The sequence below is a fragment of the Perna viridis genome, chromosome 12 (assembly GCF_037379345.1).
Source record: "Perna viridis isolate PV_CMFRI_1.1 ecotype Kerala chromosome 12, ASM3737934v1, whole genome shotgun sequence".
NCBI lineage: Eukaryota > Metazoa > Mollusca > Bivalvia > Mytilida > Mytilidae > Perna > Perna viridis.
Genome location: NC_142456.1, coordinates 27,715,369 through 27,734,922, shown reverse-complemented (window position 1 = coordinate 27,734,922; position 19,554 = coordinate 27,715,369). Strand labels below are relative to the sequence as shown.

The following is a 19,554-nucleotide window of genomic DNA, read 5'->3' as shown; positions in this document are numbered from 1 at the left end:
ACATTTCAGGACCAATGTGGACACATAATTCATATTGGACACCATTTTATGAGGGGTGAACTAAACACTTTTGACACACAGTTTTGCTGCCATTTCTAAAACGCCAAACTACAAACCACAATCAGTAAAATTTAATTTTGTTGACAACACAATGGCAGATTACAACTGCAAATTTACTTTGAACACAAACTCCTTACAAAATGCCCAATATGGTTATTTAACAACCCGTATAAAAAATATTTAAAAAAATCTTTCAATAATAGTCAAGTCATTGTCTGAACATCAGGAAATGCATGTTTCTGGCCCCCATTTTGCCCCCTCATTTCTGAAAAATTCAAGTCTTTTCAATCAAAGTCTGACCATTGTGGTAAAGAATATTGTGGAACAATATCATTCACTTTCCTATTCTTTTATTGAAGTTATACAGTTAAATTCCATGAAATACTTATTTTACGCCCCTTTGTGGCCCTTAATTTTAACAGTTGGGGCATAAAATTTTATAAAGATGAACCAACTAATACTCAAGTTATTGCATGAAAACCTAGTGTCTAAGAACAACAGCGATGACAACACAGACGACAACAGGCCCATACCAATATATACCAATACCAACATATGACTACAAAGTTCATTCTATTATTCCTCTCCTACAGTTTAGGGCCTATTTGTAATTTGTCAAAACTAAACCCTGAAATCATGTGGTCATTTAAACAAGGTTACAAAACTTACATCATTCCTGCCACCCACCTGAGAAACCTGAGCCAAACAAAAAGTGGATCATTTATCCTCAGAACAGTAATTTATACAAATTAAACCAATGACCTTAGAAGCACTGAGAACCTGATTTCAGTCTGAAAGGAAGTTAACTAGAAATATTGAGCAAGGATCATTACTAGTCTTGTATCTTTTATGAAAACAAAATGTTCATTTGTTTATAGTTCATATCTTGAAGACTTTGTTAAATTATGAAAAGTTCATCCTAATTGAGGTTAAACTTTAAGAGGTATAATTATTTTAATTATTTCTGTCACGTATGAGCACCATTGGCTTTATAAAAGCGAAGATATAAACATGTTTCATAAAAGGGTTTCATTGGTAACTTTGAGTGCCTGCAGCCACCCTCTAAGCTATACAAAAAGTGGGCTGTTTGTAGATTGCACTGAGGTCATCAACCAAATCAAAGTTTCAAACCATTGACACCAATGGTCATAGAGAAGTTCATCTTTGAGGGCCATCTTTGTTTAATCAAATTAAGAAGATCTTATGTAGAAGCTCTTCAATACATCATTTCAGCAAAGTTTGGTAAAATTATTCAATTTGAAAAGCTTAAGGACAATGGTGGACAGATAATGTATAACTGATGCAGTGAAGGCATAAGCTCACCTTGTGGTGAGATAGACATTCTACAGGCAAGATAAAAAGGGAAAAAGACATTCTAATGGTATGATGAAAGGGTAAATAGACATACCATTGGAATGAAAGAATGGGAGACAGACATTCTAATGGTATGAGGGAATGGGTAGATAGACATACTATAGGAATAAAGGAACAGGAGATGGACATTCTATTCATATGAGGGAATGGGTAGATAGACATACTATAGGAATAAAGGAACAGGAGATGGACATTCTAATGGTATGAGGGAATATGTAGACATTGTAATGGTATGATGAAAGGGCAGATAGATATACTACTGACATGAAGGAATGGGTAGATAGACATACTATTGGAATGAAGGAAAGGGTAGATAGACATACTATTGGAATGGAAGAATGGGAGATAGACATTCTAATGGTATGGTGGAAGGGCAGATAGACATACTATTGGAACGAAGGAACAGAAGGTAGATATTCTAATGGTATGAGGGAATATGTAGACATTCTAATGGTATGATGGAATGGCGGATAGACATACTATTAGAATGAAGGAACAGGAGGTAGGCATTCTAATGGTATGAGGGAATATGTAGAAATTCTAATGGTATGATGGAATGGCAGATAGACATACTATTAAAATGAAATAACAGGAGGTTGACATTCTAATGGTATGATGGAGTGGGTAGATAGACATTCTAATGGTATGATTGAAGGGCAGATTGATATTCTAAAGGTTTGATATCCAAACCACCGATCCCCTTATCCTACTCAACTTTAAATCGTGGAGTGTCTTAACCAAATCAGTTTAAGTTTCTGTGGATCGTAGTTGACTAAGTATAGAGATGTGTCAAGTTCAACAAGATTCTGATTTCCAGTAAGTTGTGTATAGATGATAATTGTTTCCCTTGTTTAACCACTTAACTGATAATTTTATCTTCCCAACTTGATATAAAATGTATGCAATCAGTACATGACAAAAAAATTACACCCTTATCATTGAATATACAATTCCCCATCCTCACCCTCTCCTTGTTCCTTCAGTAACATTACCTTATTTAATGTTTTCCTTTTTTCTCAGCCCACATCAATTTAATGACATTTTTCCAATGTAGATTTTATGGGTGTATTCTATAACTACATACTTGTCTAACTTGACTCATTTGACATATAACACGTTGATATTTTTGAAAAAACATAACAACCTTTTTTTCTTCGTTTTTATAACATTTTTAACATCAGGTAAATGTCATTTGATCAAAATTAAGGAGGGTTGAAAGGGTGATTTGTGACATTTTATTCGTCTAAAAATTTTTGATTCATACATTTTTTAAAAAAAAGATTGAAAAGTAACCTTTGAATCTCCATCTTTTTTTGTACCAGTACATACTTCTGTACTGTGCTCATAACCTGAACCCTAACTATCTGATGTCCTATGGACCCTTTCACTGATGAATAAAAATTAACCCTTCTTTCTAAATAGGCCTATCAACTTTATATTATGAACATAAGTAATAAAAAAGTCAAGACATTTTGACAAAAAGGTTCAAATTCAAACCCAGTAACAAATTAGTGAATACAAATATGTTGTAGACAAATATAACTCCATTTGTTGTTGATGATAAATGAAGGTAGCTGTATCTTAGAGCAAGAGTAATCAAGGGAACCAAGGTTATAGCGGTAATCAAAAGAATGTAATCCAGGGACAAAGACCAGACATGGAAAACAGATATACACAACAAAGAACATAAAGTAACTAAAATCATACATACAAAGTAACAAAAGTAAATGAGCAACTCGGACTCCACTAAAAACTGGGAGCATGGACCAGGTGCACCGGTAGGGTTGGGATTGGGATGAACTAAAACAATTCTGTTTAATTTCAATTTAATATCAAATTATATCATATATCTAAATTAAAATATACCTTTTCGTATATACATTATAAGTGTTTGTTTAAACTCTATATCACAACTCTAGACCTATATGGCATACCCTCTATCACACCCCTAGACCTATATCGCTTACCCTATATCACACCCCTACACAGAATACACTTGAAGTATAGTTAAAATGTATGACATAATGAACATGACTTGTCAATGACACACTGTATCAACCCTTGATACCACATGCGATACATATTTTGACATATAATATTCTGCATAAAACTGAAATACTGACTGAAAGACAGGTTATGATATACAGTATATGTATAAAAGGGTAACTTCTTTTATTAACTTTGAAGTTGAACCTACCAAAAGGAATTTACATGAAAATATATAGTAAATGAAATTTTGTAAATTTTTCTTCAAGAAAAGAAATACATTTTAAAACAAATCTGTTTTGAAATCTTTTGTCCATAGTTAACCCTTTCATTAAGACCCTCATAAGGACAAAGATTATTAAAGCCAAGCATCCGAAGTTTTACCTTTAATAAGTTACAAAACACTTCTTATAAAATAAGGATTAACTGTATTTTTTTTATCAACAAAGGAACAAAGACCTTTTTTATATTGTGCACAACAAGTTTAAAAAACATCTGCAGTGGAATAACTTTTAAGTAATCATTAAGCATAAAAATCCTCTACAATGACCACTCCCTCTGTCTAGTGCTTTTGTTTAGTGTGCAACAAATATGCAAATATGCAATGCAAGTCACAAAGAAAAATATTCATCAGGCATTGAAAAATTGCAAATAGGGTAAGGCCAAGAGATATGGAGTGCATAGTTAATGCAGAAAAATTGTGCAGAAGGCAGACACAAGTTCTCCATTGATTTTTAAATAACAATTTATCCTTGGAGTTTTAAATGTGGAATATTGTACCAGCTTTCATTCCTGTTACTTCAGGATTAAAAAAAATGCCATCAATAAGTTCAGTTGATGGATTTGCAAATAGTTTAGGCCTCTCTGTGACTTGATGATGCAAGTACTTTGTAAGAAAGACTAATTTGAAGGACCCTTTTATATATAGATGTAGATTATCAAAGAAGTTTGGGCTTTCCAACGTCTCGTCACTAAATGCACTACAGGAAAAAAAATACATGATAGATGTACATATATCGATATAAAAAATTGTAAACCACATTAAATATCTTTCATTCCCTTTATAACTTTTATAAAATGCGTCATTTTAGGGTCTCGCTATAGAGATACAAAAGGAAATTATTAGCTTTATGCATTATATCATATTTTTCCAGTTATTAATGTAGAGTATAAATGCATATACTGGATCATAAATTAACCATTACAAAAGTTTTCTATTAATGACTGAATATATTTAAAAAAGCATTGATATTTAACTTGTGAAAAGGTGTATTTATTTTTCTCAAATCAATACAAACTTGTAATATTTTTATCATAAGTTCTTACAAAATGTAGGTAATTTTACAGAAAGTAACTTTCATAGAAAAAGGAACAGATATGACATCCTAATTAAATATAATGTACAAAGAATTTACAAAACACTGAAAAAACACAAGATACATAATCAAATATTCAATGAATTAAAAAAAAAATCAGCAATGCAGAATAAATTTTTATAACCCAATAAAGAGACTTGGTGCAGAAAAGTCCTTTTTCGTAGAATTTTTGCAGTAACTTTGAAAATGTAAATCAAGTATTGATGTTCACACCCATGCCATGTTATATGTAATATAAAACTTCACTGATGGTTTTACTTGTTGCATTTTTTTATGGTTCATTAGTATGACATGCTACTATTTCTGAATGTTTCAATTAGTTAAGTAGCTTCTTTATATAAGCAGTAGTCTTTATAACCTGAGACAATTAAAACTACCAAATTCACTTTATTTTTTATTCAGAAAAAAATCAAAGACTGAAGTCTTCAAAGTCTTACTTTCAACATCCCAAATGGTACAAATGCAATATGGTCTAAAACCGGGTGATTTCTGCTAAAATCTAAATATTATTGGGTACTCTTTCATAACCATTATGACCCAAATGTTTTCAGTCATCCAGAACAAGATTAAACAAATGGCAATGGCTAAAAATATTGGTGTCTGGATAATATATATGACCTTTATATAATCAATTGTAACTAACGCCTGCGTCTGAATCGGAAACTGGGTAATATTACATAAATTCAATGCTAACCAATCATTTTATCTTTTAATGTAAACTTCCCATTCAAATACAAGTAAAAAACAATGCATAGACTTTAAAAAGGTATGTAGTAGCGATCTTTGAGTCACTTATTATATTGACCCAGGAACCAGTTTAGGAAACAGATTAAGCAACTGGCAATAAATATTCATAAATATCTGGGCGTGCTAATGTATATGACCTATACAGTCTTGTAACAAGCCGCAAAGCCTGAATTGGAAACTGGGTAATGTTCAAAGCTAACTGATCATTTCATGTAAACTTTCCATTCTCATACATGCAAGAAACACACATAGAATACACATTTATGATAGTTCAGAGGTACACACAGCAATGATCTGCAGCATTATGTGGCGTATAACTAAATATTTATGCCAATCACATGCAAGTATTAAGTACTGAAATTACAAGTGCAACAAATTCCTAACAATATCAGCAACTTAAAAACACAGAACTAGTCTTAGATTTGTCAATTGGTTGTTGCACTTTTCATATAGATTGTACTATGTGAATGAAATTAGTTCTCACTAACCACAGCTAAAGTTTCCTTTACTTTACGACTGAAAAAAGTAATTTTTAAAGTTTCACTGTGAATTCCAAGGACAATTTTTGGTGGTGTAGCCCCTTTGCCCCCTTATAACTTGAAAACAGTGGAAAACACATCAAATCTGCTGATAAATCTGTTTACTACAATGAAATAAGGAACACAATGAAAAAAATTATCAAAATTGGAAGAAAAACCAACATTCTACATCAGTTTTAATAAACACCTATTTTTACCCGTTTTGGCCCTTTATTCCAGAAAGGCAGGGACCAGTAAGTCAAAATTACATATGAACCTTCTTGAAGTGGTTAGTAAATCATATCAAAATTTCATAACAATTTTTCGACCACAACTAAAGTTATTGCATGAAAACCAAGTGTTTATAGAAAATGAAAACAACACAGAAAAAGGAAGTGTCATACCAATATACAACCACATTTTTTTGAGGTTGTATAAAAATACCTGTGTCTCACTTCCCCGAAAAAAAATTATTCATTGCCTAATCATTCAATTTTAGTTAGGTTACAGGCCTTGTGGCAAACAAATGGTAAACCTAGGTTCTTGAAGCAGAAAGGCAGGTAAATACTGTTCAAGTAAAACCAAAGTTCAGTAAATTATTTTCTAAATTGAACACTTTTTTGGACCTTAAATTTTGTTGGATTAGACAGGTGTTCAGTTTACCAAGGTTCAAAATATATTTCAATTCATGAATCTCTCTACCAAAGATGTTGGTGTTTAGAGATATGTACATAATATGAAAAAGGAAAAGTGTTTGGTTTAGACAGGTTTTTGGATTATCGGGTATTCATGGTTTTGGTTTAGACTGGTTTTTTGGATAATTCATGGTTTTGGTTTAGACAGGTTTTTGGATCATTCATGGTTTTTGTTTAGACAGGTTTTTGGATCATTCATGGTTTTGGTTTAGGCAGGTTTTTGGATCATTCATGGTTTTGGTCTAGACTGGGTTTGGATCATTCATGGTTTGTTTAGACAGGTTTTTTTATTATTCATGGTTTTGCTTTAGACAGGTTTTTGGATCATTCATGGTTTTGGTTTAGACAGGTTTTTGGAATATTGGTGGTTTTGGTTTAGACAGGTTTTTGGATCATTCATGGTTTTGGTCTAGACAGGCCTTTGGAATATCATGGTTTTGGTTTAGACAGGTTTTTGAATCATTCATGGTTTTGGTCTAGACAGGCCTTTGGAATATCATGGTTTTGGTTTACACAGGTTTTTGGATCATTCATGGTTTTTGTTAAGACAGGTTTTTGGATTATTCATGGTTTTGCTTTAGACAGGTTTTTGGATCATTCATGGTTTTTGTTTAGACAGGTTTTGGAATATTGGTGGTTTTGGTTTAGTCAAGTTTTTGGATCATTCATGGTTTTGGTCTAGACAGGCCTTTGGAATATCATGGTTTTGGTTTACACAGGTTTTTGGATCATTCATGGTTTTGGTCTAGACAGGGTTTGGATCATTCATGGTTTTTGTTTAGACAGGTTTTTTGATTATTCATGGTTTTGCTTTAGACAGGTTTTTGGATCATTCATGGTTTTGGTTCAGACAGGTTTTTGGATCATTCGTGGTTTTGGTTTAGACATGTTTTTGGATCATTCATGGTTTTTGTTAGGCAGGTTTTTGGATTATTCATGGTTTTGGTTTAGACTGGTTTTTGGATTATTCAAGGTTTTGGTTTAGACAGGTTTTTGGATCATTCATGGTTTTGGTTTAGATAGGTTTTTGAAATATTTGTTTGTTTGTTTGTTGGGGTTTAATGTCCGAACAGCAATATTTCAGCTTTATTCAGACGATAAACATGAAACTGATGATAAAATGAACATGAAATGATGATGAAATGAAAAAGGGATGGGACACAAGGACAATGGGGTTGACAAATTTTGATTGCCACTGGAAATGGGGAGAGGTGGGTAGGGTCGGCAATTTAGCCTCCTGTGGCGGAGCCCTATGGTTCCTACTCCGGGAGAATACCACAGTAGGGTTCTTTAACGTGCGAGGAACATGGCATCTTTCCCAACACTGTGCACCACTATGGTTTGTGGTCAGGTTTTCTGCATTATAGCCTGACAACCCCAGCATGTAACAGGCCAGGGGTACCACATTCCACCGCCTGGGGCACACATCCCAGTTGCTCTGTGGACAGAGCGCCCTAGCCCCCGGCTAGGGTTCTGAGCACTATTTAGTCTCCTTTTACAACAAGCTTAGCACTGCTGCAGGCCTATTCTTTTAACACCGGGACCTGCATGGGGATTTTGGTATATTCGTGGTTTTGGTTTAGACTGGTTTTTGGATCATTCATGGTTTTGGTCTAGACAGGTTTTTGGATTATTCATGGTTTTGGTTTAGACTGGTTTTTAGATCATTCATGGTTTTGGTTTAGACTGGTTGTTTAATCATTTGTGATCATTTGAAGTTTTGGTTTAGACAGGTTTATGAATCATTTGTGGTTTTGGTTTAGATAGGTTTTTGGACTTTTCATGGTTTTGGTTTAGACAGATTTTGAACTATTCATAGTTTTGGTTTGGACAGGTTTACTAAACATTGCAAATCTGTGACTGAAAAGTTAAACATGAAGTAGAAACAAACTTAAAATTTATAATGTTAATATGTTCAACTGAATAGACATTACATTCTTCTCACCTTTTAAAAACCACCAGCCAAGCTTTTGTCAATAACATAACTTAAGTCACTTTTTTTATCAGTAAACAATATAAAAAAATGTCACAGCTGTTGAACTGTTCTGAATAATATGTGTCACATTAACCAAAAATTTGTTCCATGCATAGTCCTATAAATGAGCATATATCAGGGGTTCATTCAAGTAAGTCAAAGGTCAGAGATCCTCAATTCATGCAGGACCTTTATCATTTACCAGTACTTAGGTCCTGGACCCCAATGTGAAGACAAAATCCATGTGGAAGCCTTTCGTAGCACAAAAAAGGGTGAAGAATTTATTTCGGTTGGTTTCTATTGCAAGCATATTGAAGCCTTGGCTTCTTGAAATACGTTGTAGCTATTTCACTGCCCGTAAAGACCCTCTGTTAGAGAGTGAGAGTAAACCAAAATATATCATATGTATCTCTTATTGATGGACCTTTCACATTCTTGCAGAAGATCTTTCATCTAGGATGCAAAATAAGTCCAGGACATTTCTCTCTTGAAAGAAAATTTGAATCCCAAATTAGAGTTAAATTGTTTTCTCTACATTTGATAACACTAATTAAAGACTGAAGTCTTCAAAGTCACTAATTGTCAAATATTCTCTGTCACTGATTTTGGCTTACTTTCAACATCCGAAATGGCACAAATGCGATATCCTCTAAACTGTGGTGACTTCCCCTAAAATCTTTGTTCCCTTGATATGATTGCATATTATTTCTTAACTGTGATGACCCGAATGTTTTCAATTTCCCGGAACCAGATTAAACAACTGACAATGGCTATATATAGATACCGGGGTCCTGATAATATTTATGACATACATATAGTAAATTGTACCAAGCCTTTATGTTTGAATCAGAAACTGGGTAAATTACGTAAATTCAATGTTAACCAATCATTTCATCTTTTAATGTAAACTCCACGTTCTCATACAAGCAAAAAAAAAAACACGTACATAGACACATGTATGATATTTTTTGAAAGAGGAACATTGTAGTGATCTTTGGGTCACTTATGAAATTGACAAGGGTACCAGATTAGGAACCCGATTAAACAACTGGCAATGAATATTCATAGATATTGGGATCGTGCTAATGAATATGACCTACACATGAATATTGTCTTGTACCAAGCCCCTGTGCCTGAATCAGAAACTGGGAAATGTTCGATGTTATCTGATCATTTCATGTAAACTTCCCGTTCTTATACGAGCAAGAAACAGATGTAGAACACATATGTATGATATTTAAGAGGTACTTTAATTTTTATCTCTTATGAAGATAGAACGATGAGGTTATGGTGGTAAACACAGCAATGATCTGCAGCATTATGTGGAGTATGAATATATAATTATGCAAATCATATGCAAATATAATGTACTGAAATTAGGAGTGCAAGAAGTTGCTAACAATATTAGTGACTTAAAAATAGTACAGTACTATGGATCTTCTTACAAAATTCATCTTCTCATTTCTAATATTTGCATAAGTACATCAGTATGGCAAGCCAAAGTGGACAAAAATCAATATTTTGTAATATTAGATAATGAATTTTTAATATTACAAAATCATTTTTTTAATATTAGAAAAGATTTTTTAATATAAGAAATTCATTTTGAAATATTAAAAATTCATTTTTTAGTATTACAAATTCCTGATTTAGTAATATTATAAAACATCACACATTTTGTAATATTACAAATTGAATTTGTAATACATGTATTAGTTAATGAATTTGTAATATTAGAAAATCACTTTGCAATATTGCAAAATCAGTCACATTTTACAAAATGAATTTGTAATATTAGAAAATCACTTTGCAATATTGCAAAATCAGTCACATTTTACAAAATGATTTTCTAATATTAAAAAATCCTAATTTAATACCACAAATTCATTTCCTAATATTAGAAAATGAATTTCTAATATTAAAAAGTCGTTTTTTAATATTAGAAATTCAATTGATTTTTTTTAAATTAAAAAAGTGTTTTGTGATATTAGAAATCTAATTTGTAATATAAGAAAATGAATTTCTAATATTAGGAAATGAATTTGTAATATTGAAAAATAATTTTTTAATATTTAGAAAACACTTATTTTGTAATATTAGAAAACTTACTTTTTGATATTACAAAATCATTTTTTAATATCAAAAAATATTTTTTGATATTAGATATTCATTTTGATATATTAAAAATTCATTTTCTGATATTACCAATTCCAGATTTAGTAATATTACAAAACATCACACATTTTGATAATATTAGAAAATGAATTTGTAATATTTGAAAATCAGTCACATTTTTTAATATTACAAAATGATTTTCTAATATTAAAAAATCGTAATTGAATACAACAAACCCATTTTCTAATATTAGAAGATCAATTTCTAATATTAAAAAATCGTTTTTTAATATCAGAAATTCAATTGAATTTTTAATATTAAAAAATGAATTTTTAATATTAAAAAAGTGTTTTGTGATATAAGAAATCTAATTTGTAATATTAGAAAATCACTTTTTAATATTACAAAATACTCATTTTTGTCCACTTTGGCTTGCCATACATCAGTATTTTGTATATTTTATCCATATTAAATAACTACTTCCTTTTAAAACTTTTTTTTCAATTTTATAAGACTAGAGGCTCCCATGAGTCTGGATTGCTCAATTTAATGTTAACCCATGGTGGGATATTTTGATGGGTGTCAAATTTTCAATTTTGAGGCAAAAAGTATACAGTAAATTTTGGCATTAGTTGCTCAGTGGTGCACTATGTACTTAAGAAAAGAAAAAATATTTTGCAGAAACCATTTTGTTTTTTTTTTAGACAGAGCACAAAAAACACCCAAAATAACTATGGGATCTGATTTAGCTGACTATTCAACAAAAAATGAGTTCCTCATATTTGATAAACAATCTATAAAGATCATCACTGTTAACAATTCAATTAAGTTTTGAAGAATTTACATTTGGAATTTTAAAAGAACCCAACTTTGTGAAAAGTATATTTCGATCAGTCGCATATGTGTATTTAGATCAGTTGCCATGCCTATTCTGATCAGTCTGATAAGTGTACCGGTATTAAGATCTGTCCAACATGTGTATTCAGTTCAGTTTGATGTGTGTATTCAGAGTTGTCAGATATGTGTTAACTTGTACATGCATACTTAGATAATCTGATATGTTTTCAGTATGTTTTTTTTTCAGATTAGTTCAATATGGTTTTTTGATACAAACTGTATATGTATTCAAACCAGGGTTTGTATTTAGTTTAGATTAATAAGTGTGTATTTGTGTCAATGAGATTATTTTTGTTACTGAACAGGACCTAAATGGAAATGTCTGATATTATTTGGCTGTAAACCAAATAAAAAATTTATGTAATTCCAACTAATAGGAGGCCTGAAAAAAAATAAAGTACCATAAGTAGAGAAGGTTTTTAATTGTATTTTCTATGTACATGACATGCATGTATACCCATACCAATACATAATGTGTTTCATAAATGTAACTTAAAGCCACAAAAATAAAAGTACATGTGCATCTTCAATTATGGAGAAAACAGTGTAGATAGATTACTTCTTCCATTCCTGTTTTTGTGTTATATTTCTATGTTAGTGGTAAGAGTGGTGGAAAGCAGGTGTAAAGGCAGAACATGATTTGACTCACAAAATTATACATGTACATCTGCCACCAAGGATCAAACCCTTGACCACTCGTTTACAAGCCAGCAACAAACTCATTCGGCTGAAAAATTAATCCTTTAGCCTAGTCAATTTACTATTTAAATCTCACTACCTTCACAACGCAGGTAGGGCGTCCTATCACACAAGAACAAGATGGGCTTGATCAATGCCAGAAACTTTTCAAGTAGAAGCCATTTATCTTTAAAAAATCCAAGATCTTTCACTTTATTTGTCTTTTTTAAGTAATAAAAATAAAAAAATCTAGTAACTCCATTTAATAACTTGTGTTTTTTTAATATGGCCTAAGGAGGAAGTCTATTCCAATTATCTCCCCTTAGCTACAAAAAAAACCATCAGAGCATTTAGTTCATATACATTAAATGAATACATATTCATAGGCGTCTATATTTCTGCAGATACATGTTCTTGATTGAAGAAAAAAATGACACCGGATAATTTAATGCAGTGACACTTTTATTTACATATTATTTCATAAGTGTTTTAAGTCCTTTTTAAAGTGTGTTAAATCAAAAATTTTCTCTTAGTGTGTCCAAGTGCATTTCTATCATTTAAAAAACAAATGAACATGTACTATTCTTTACAATATCTAATGAGAAAAAAAATCATATTCATTTCTCTAAAAGTACAATAATTAGTCACCTCATTATGTATATAATAAGGCATCATTTTTTATATCCAACAAAGTAATCAAATACTAAAGTACAATATAACAAATTGACCAATCAAACAGACCCTGCTTTGCACTAGTTAGCATACTGAGCTGGATTTATATTGTGCTAGATAACAGAAGCAACAGTCTGCAAGTAGACATATTTTTCTTACTTCAAGATTTGTCACTATATTCCCCAGATACCACATGCAATGACCATCAATTTTAAAGTGAACTTTAGGCGATTGTGCTACCTTCAGATCAAAATATCAAAATAAGGCTGCCTCATGAAACTTGTGTTTAATTCTTTGAAGATATCAAAGAGACAATTCTCATGTGATAATGCTCTCTTGAAAATAATGCATGTTAATGGATACCACATGACCACGCTTTAACCAATTAGAAAAGAACATTCTTCTCAGTTTTATTACTAAGTCTTACACTCATTGCATTCATGTCACTGAGATGTTTTTCAATTGTAATATAATTTGAGAAATTTGAGATTAAGCTAAATGAGCTTGTATGAATAAAACAAACTCATATTAACAGAAGTAATGTGCTACAATGTTTATTAAACTAACTCCACAGTTGAGAGATGTTGGTCACTATTCGGTAGTTGTTCTTTCTAGTCTGATTATGAAGAATTATCTGTCTCTTACCTTGGATATTTTGCTTTTGATTTTGGGACCTTTCAGAGCTTGCTTAAAGATGTGTTTTCACTTGATGAAGACCTTGTGGTGACCTCTGAAGGTACATTTATTTACTGTTTTGGATTTAAGTTAATGCATTTGGTAACGTTTTTGTCCCAAATAATTCTACCATTTAATTCACAGTTTGTCCACCATGTCAAAGTACGACATTTGAGGAATGACTGTTATATTTTTTCAGTCTATTTGAAATAACCTCAATGCCTGTGGTGCACACTAGGAAATAAGCCGTGTATATCTAAAATCAACTGGACTTTTAGAGAATTATCATATTTTCTTCCTACTTCCAATAAGTAACATGTTGCATTGTGCAGATCAAGATGTACATTGTACTGAAAAAGGTGTTAAACAAGAGGTTCCCTGGAGCCTGAATCACTCACCTGGTTAAGGTTTTGCCTTTCAAGGGCTATAACATAACAAGGTGATGTACAAAAATTTTGACTCCAAGAAGACTTTGGTAGAACTTATCATAAAGATCATTTCATCAATTAAAAGTTTCATTCTACATGTATCTATTATAGTTATCAAGATATTGGCTGAAAACTGCTAAAAACATCATTTTTCCCCTACAGACTTTTGTAGACCTTATAATATTATATACAAAATGTAATTAAGATCATTTCAGGAATTGAAAGATTTCACCTATCTAAGTTTTCAAGATATTGACTGCAAACATTTAAAATAATGTCATTTTTTTTTCGACTTTCAAAGGCAATAACTCTAACAAGGAGCTGTCAAATATTTTTGATACCCTGTAGACATTTGTAGGCCTTATCATAAAGATTTTTTATCAGTTTTCAAGATATTGAATGAAAACTGTAAAAACAAACAATTTTTCACCTTTCAAGGGCAATAACTCTAATAAGGAGTCATCTGACAACTTTGACCCAATGCAGACTTTTGTAGGTCTTCTAATAAGGATCATTTCGACAACTGATAGAATAATTTTTTTTTAAATATATGCAATGGAACCAGGTTTTTCAGTGGATCAAAATCCCCACATCAGTTCTATGCAGAACACCTTATGGTACATTCATACCAAGTTTGGTTCTAATTGGTCAATAAGTTTCAGAGGAAAATATTTTTGAAAAAAATAACATGAACAAGAGGTCCCCAGGAGCCTGCATTGCTCACCTGCTTGATTTTTTGCCTTTCAAGGGCAAAAAGTCTAACAAGGAGTTGTCTGATAATTTTGACTCAAAAGCAGAATTTGGTAGTACTTATTATAAGGTTCATTTCATCAATTGAAAGTAACTTAATATCTATTAATTTATAGTCTTGAAGATATTGACTGAAAACTACTAAAAACATCATTTTTCACCTTTCAAGGCCAATAACTCTAATGAGAAGTCATGCAGCAACTGTAATCTCAGCACATTTTTGTAGGCCTTATCATAAGAATTATTTCACCTGACAACTTTGACCCAATGCACACTTTTGAAAGCCATATAATGAGGATTATTTCAGCAATTGATAGAATTGGGCTAAACCTATAGCTATTGTAGATATATGCTAAAAACTGTCTGACCCCTATTTTCTATTTTTAGTTATGGTGGCCATGTTGTTTAGACTGATGAAAAAATTCCCACATCAGTTCTATGCCAAACACACTAAAGAAACACTCATACCAAGTTTAGTTCAAATTTGTCCAGTAGTTTCAATAACGTTAAAAATAAGAAAAAAAAACGTAGAAAAAAAGGGCAATAACTCTAATATGGCTTAACAGATTAAAAATAAAATTTCACCACAGATAGATTTCTTCATATTTTACAATTTTACCCTGTCAGAAATCGGCAAAACCTATCAGTTTTGGAGACATATGCAACAACAATGATGACAGACACCAAAAAAATATTTTTTAAAGAAATAAAACTAAAAATAGCAAAAAAACATCGAAAAAGGACGATAACTCCAACATGGCTTAACTGATTAAAACGAAAATTTGACCACAGCTAGATCTCATCAGGCTGAACAATTTTACCTGTCAAAACCTGGCTGAACCTAAAGGTTTTGGAATTGTATGCAAAAAACTACTGTCTGATCCCTATGTTGTATTTTAAGTAATAGTGGTTATTTTTTTGATGGATCAAAAATCCCCACATTAATCCTATGCAGGATGCCCCAAGAAACATTCATACTAAGTTTGCTTCCAATTTGTCAAGTAGTGTCAGAGGAGAAGAGTTTTGAAAAATTGTTAACGACTACGAATGTTGATTGATGGCAATAGCTCAGATGGCCTTAGGAGAGGTGAGCTAATAAACATGCAGCATCCTGATAAAACTGGACCATTAGGATTTAAATGTCTACAATAAACTGCACTTTTTTTAGAATTCAGCAATAATCTAAAGAACAACTCTTTGTAACAGTAACACTGCTGACAGACTATTAGGTTATTTAATATTTTTTCAACAAGAGGGAGTTCAAAAAAATATTAAATAATCTGTTTATCGCTGTTTTGCTGAAGTGTAAGGTATTAGTTTTCTTTTATTTTCATATTCCTGACCTAAATATGTAATTTTTATTTATAAGCGCTGCAAAGTTTCCTTTCGGGACTATTTTTTCGTCAACGTGCTACGTGACGTCACATATGTTGTGCAGCTGTGATGCACATCATTTGAAAAAAATCTGTTAACTATGACAGTCGTGTTTAAAATTTGTGGATTTATTCATTCTTATCGGGTTAGTTACTGTATTTAATCATTTTCCATTATAAAATAGGAAAAAAATGCCACAAATTAGCCATTATTTCATATACAGTAAACAAACAGATGGTTATTTGGGTCGTCAAATATTCCTACGTTGTTGCTTGTATGTCACACGAAGACATAGAAACTAGCGATAATTTTCATTCTCACTCGACTGACATGAGATTGAAAATTATCGTAAAGCAAGATAAAAGGGATTTTTAACAAAAAAGCGATAAATAATATTATCATCGTTAAGCCACCAACTATGAACCCATTCCCCCTTTTACAGGATTAAAAATGTAAGCATGGTTGGAATCACCACTTATAAAAATTGTACACTGCCCTAAAGTACAGTTGATACTTGACGTGTGCACTTAAAACAACTTGTAATTGCACTTTTAATAGTGAATCAACCAGATTGGTGCTGACATAAAAATAATAATACGATTATTATTGAGTGATACCTGTTTTTTTTTTTAATATAAGGTTGATTATGAAAATAAAATCTAAATAAAACTTTTGAGCAATATACATGTACATGTACATGTATAGGTTCAATGATGAACATGTAGTTAAAACCCCATATTTTCTATCCATGATTAAGACCATTCAAGTTAAAGAGTAATCTAGGAAACTACATGTAAGATTGGAGCAGTAAACAAAAGAATATTTTCCAAGGATAAAGACTAGACAAGGAAAATAGACACACACAACAAAGAACATGAAATAACAAATCGAAATACAAATGTACCCTACCCACCCGAATTTTTTGCCTACCTCTACAATTCTTTGGCCATTTTTTCCAAGTACTTTTAAAGTCTGAATGTGTCTCCTAAACAAACCAGTCAAAAACTATTTAAAAAGTAAAAAAATGCCTATAGTCTTCATATACCAACCCTATTTTTTAGACCATGTTAGTGGAAAAACAAGTTTTTTTTCTATGTCATATCAAAATCTCCTAATCTATATGATTTACAATAAGTTAAAAAAAATACACTTGAGGACACACAAATAAACATACAGTGTAAAAAGGTTTACCAGTGTCATACAGAAGAACTGGGAAAAGGGAGACAACTGTACATTCAGAACACAAAACATTACTTAACTAACCTGGTTGTTTGCATTATTATTCAAAAAAGAAAGTGAAAAACTATGAATTATTATTTGTATCTACATGTATTTTCAAACATACATGTACATGTAACTACCAGTATTGCTCAAAGTATCTACTTTCAACCATAAGTTTAAGAGTTTTCACTTTCAACAATAAGATCCATAAAATAAAGGGAAATTTTGAAAACCAACTTAAAAATCTTTAGATTTGAGAGAAACATTTACGGACTAGAGACATTAACAGAACTTTTACAGTACATGTAACAACAGTTTCCCATATCTATTGTAAGGCTAGAAACCACTAATTCCACTTCCCATAGGCTTCTATGCTAATTTCACAATATTCAATGGCTTCTCTGGACTTTACCTTAACTTTAACCTGCAAAGGACTATATATCTGCATGATTCTACATATGTCAGCTCACAATCCTCAGAATGGCATGTGGGGTTAGCAGACTTGCAGTGCAGTACTGGTCACCGGAAGTGAAGGGTCTATAAATAGCATGGGAAATCCCAGTGTTTTCACAAGATAGAGGTATATTTAGAAATCATTATGGATATTAGACTTCACATCACAAGAAGCAAAGTGCACCTATAAAATGTACAGAAATATATTTCCTTTCAGTAACTGTTTAAATTTTTAAAATAAAATGAGAACTTTTTTCACAGCACTATGAGGAACAGGGGGTAATTTCTGTGTAGGATTATTTTTGCGTACACTCCAAATGCTCATTGGTTGAATTGGTGGTCTGTAACCTAATTTACATGCAATAGTGTTTATATGGTTATATTTATGATCTTTAAAATGTATACACGTAGTTGACATTTTATCAACTTTTCAATTAATATGTAGCTTCAGAAATTCCTTTGCCTTTTTTAACTATACTAATGATTGCTCTTGTATTATGGTAAAAGGGGCTTGACCTGAATGGTCCATAATTTTAACCTTCTGTTTTAGTAGTACATGCATATGGTCATCACATCAGTATTTTATCCTATTTATCCTGACTATTACAAGTACATGCACATGTACATGTCACTGAAATTAAAGACTACTCTCCATTATGGTATTTTTTAGTGATTGAATGCTTCATCAGCCATGGAATTTGGTATGAAATGTGTCATTGTGGAAAAAAAAGATTGCTGTGCAAAGACTAATCCCTTTATGGATTGGTGCTGGAGATAAGTCTTGTTAGAAATGTATAAAATAATAAAATTTGTTCAATATTACAAAAGGTTAACCATTTTAAATTCAAATGAAAACAAATCCTTTTTATCTTCACATAAAATATAGTTGTTTAAACAGAGAAAAAGTAGGTTCAATAACGGGTCACATAAAAATTAAATATCTACACTTATCTTCTTACTTTTTTTGTTGTTGCTAGCTATGATTCACAGAAAAGGCATGTAACATTTTGTCTCAACCTAATACATACATATAAGAGTGTTCACTCTAACAAAGAACCATTAAAATCATTCTTTAATGAAGAACGGGTCAGTTTTGAGTGTGTTCTAAAAAAAAATCAATACCTTAGTGGGTCAATTTCTGTGTATTTTTATTAGTAAAGTTGACCAGAGAAATTCCGACGTAGTCTGGCGTCAGTAAAGAAATTGGTTGATAACGCCTTTTTGTTCATCAACATGTACGAATGTTAATAAATATGATGTTCAAAACTTACCAAAATCTTTCAGGATTCTATCTTTAAGTCTTTTAGAACGGCATCTTGGCCGGAAACGCATAGAAAAAACAAAGCTTTGGATTATCGCCCCTCGATCGTCTGTCCTATTAAAAAATGTACGGGGTCACTGAAGGGTGAAAAATTTAGACTTAAGCCGTATTTTAATGAAAAACTGTTACGATATTTAATCGACTACACAAAGCGAACAATGTACAGTCAACTACTTAGCTCAAAATCTCCTTTTAATTCCGACACAATTTGACATAAAAAATCCTATGTATATTTTTCT

At 31.6% G+C, this 19,554-nt stretch overlaps 1 protein-coding gene across 1 annotated transcript in view; it reads right to left on the bottom strand.

Annotated features, from left to right (window-relative positions):
- Positions 1–19,389, bottom strand: part of LOC148601889 (uncharacterized) — a 54,256-nt gene extending 34,867 nt beyond the window's left edge. Inside the window, exon 1 of the mRNA XM_088554569.1 lies at positions 19,266–19,389. The gene's annotated coding sequence lies outside the window, so the exon portion shown is untranslated. The remainder of the gene's footprint in view (positions 1–19,265) is intronic.
- Between the last annotated feature and the right edge of the window lie 165 nt (positions 19,390–19,554).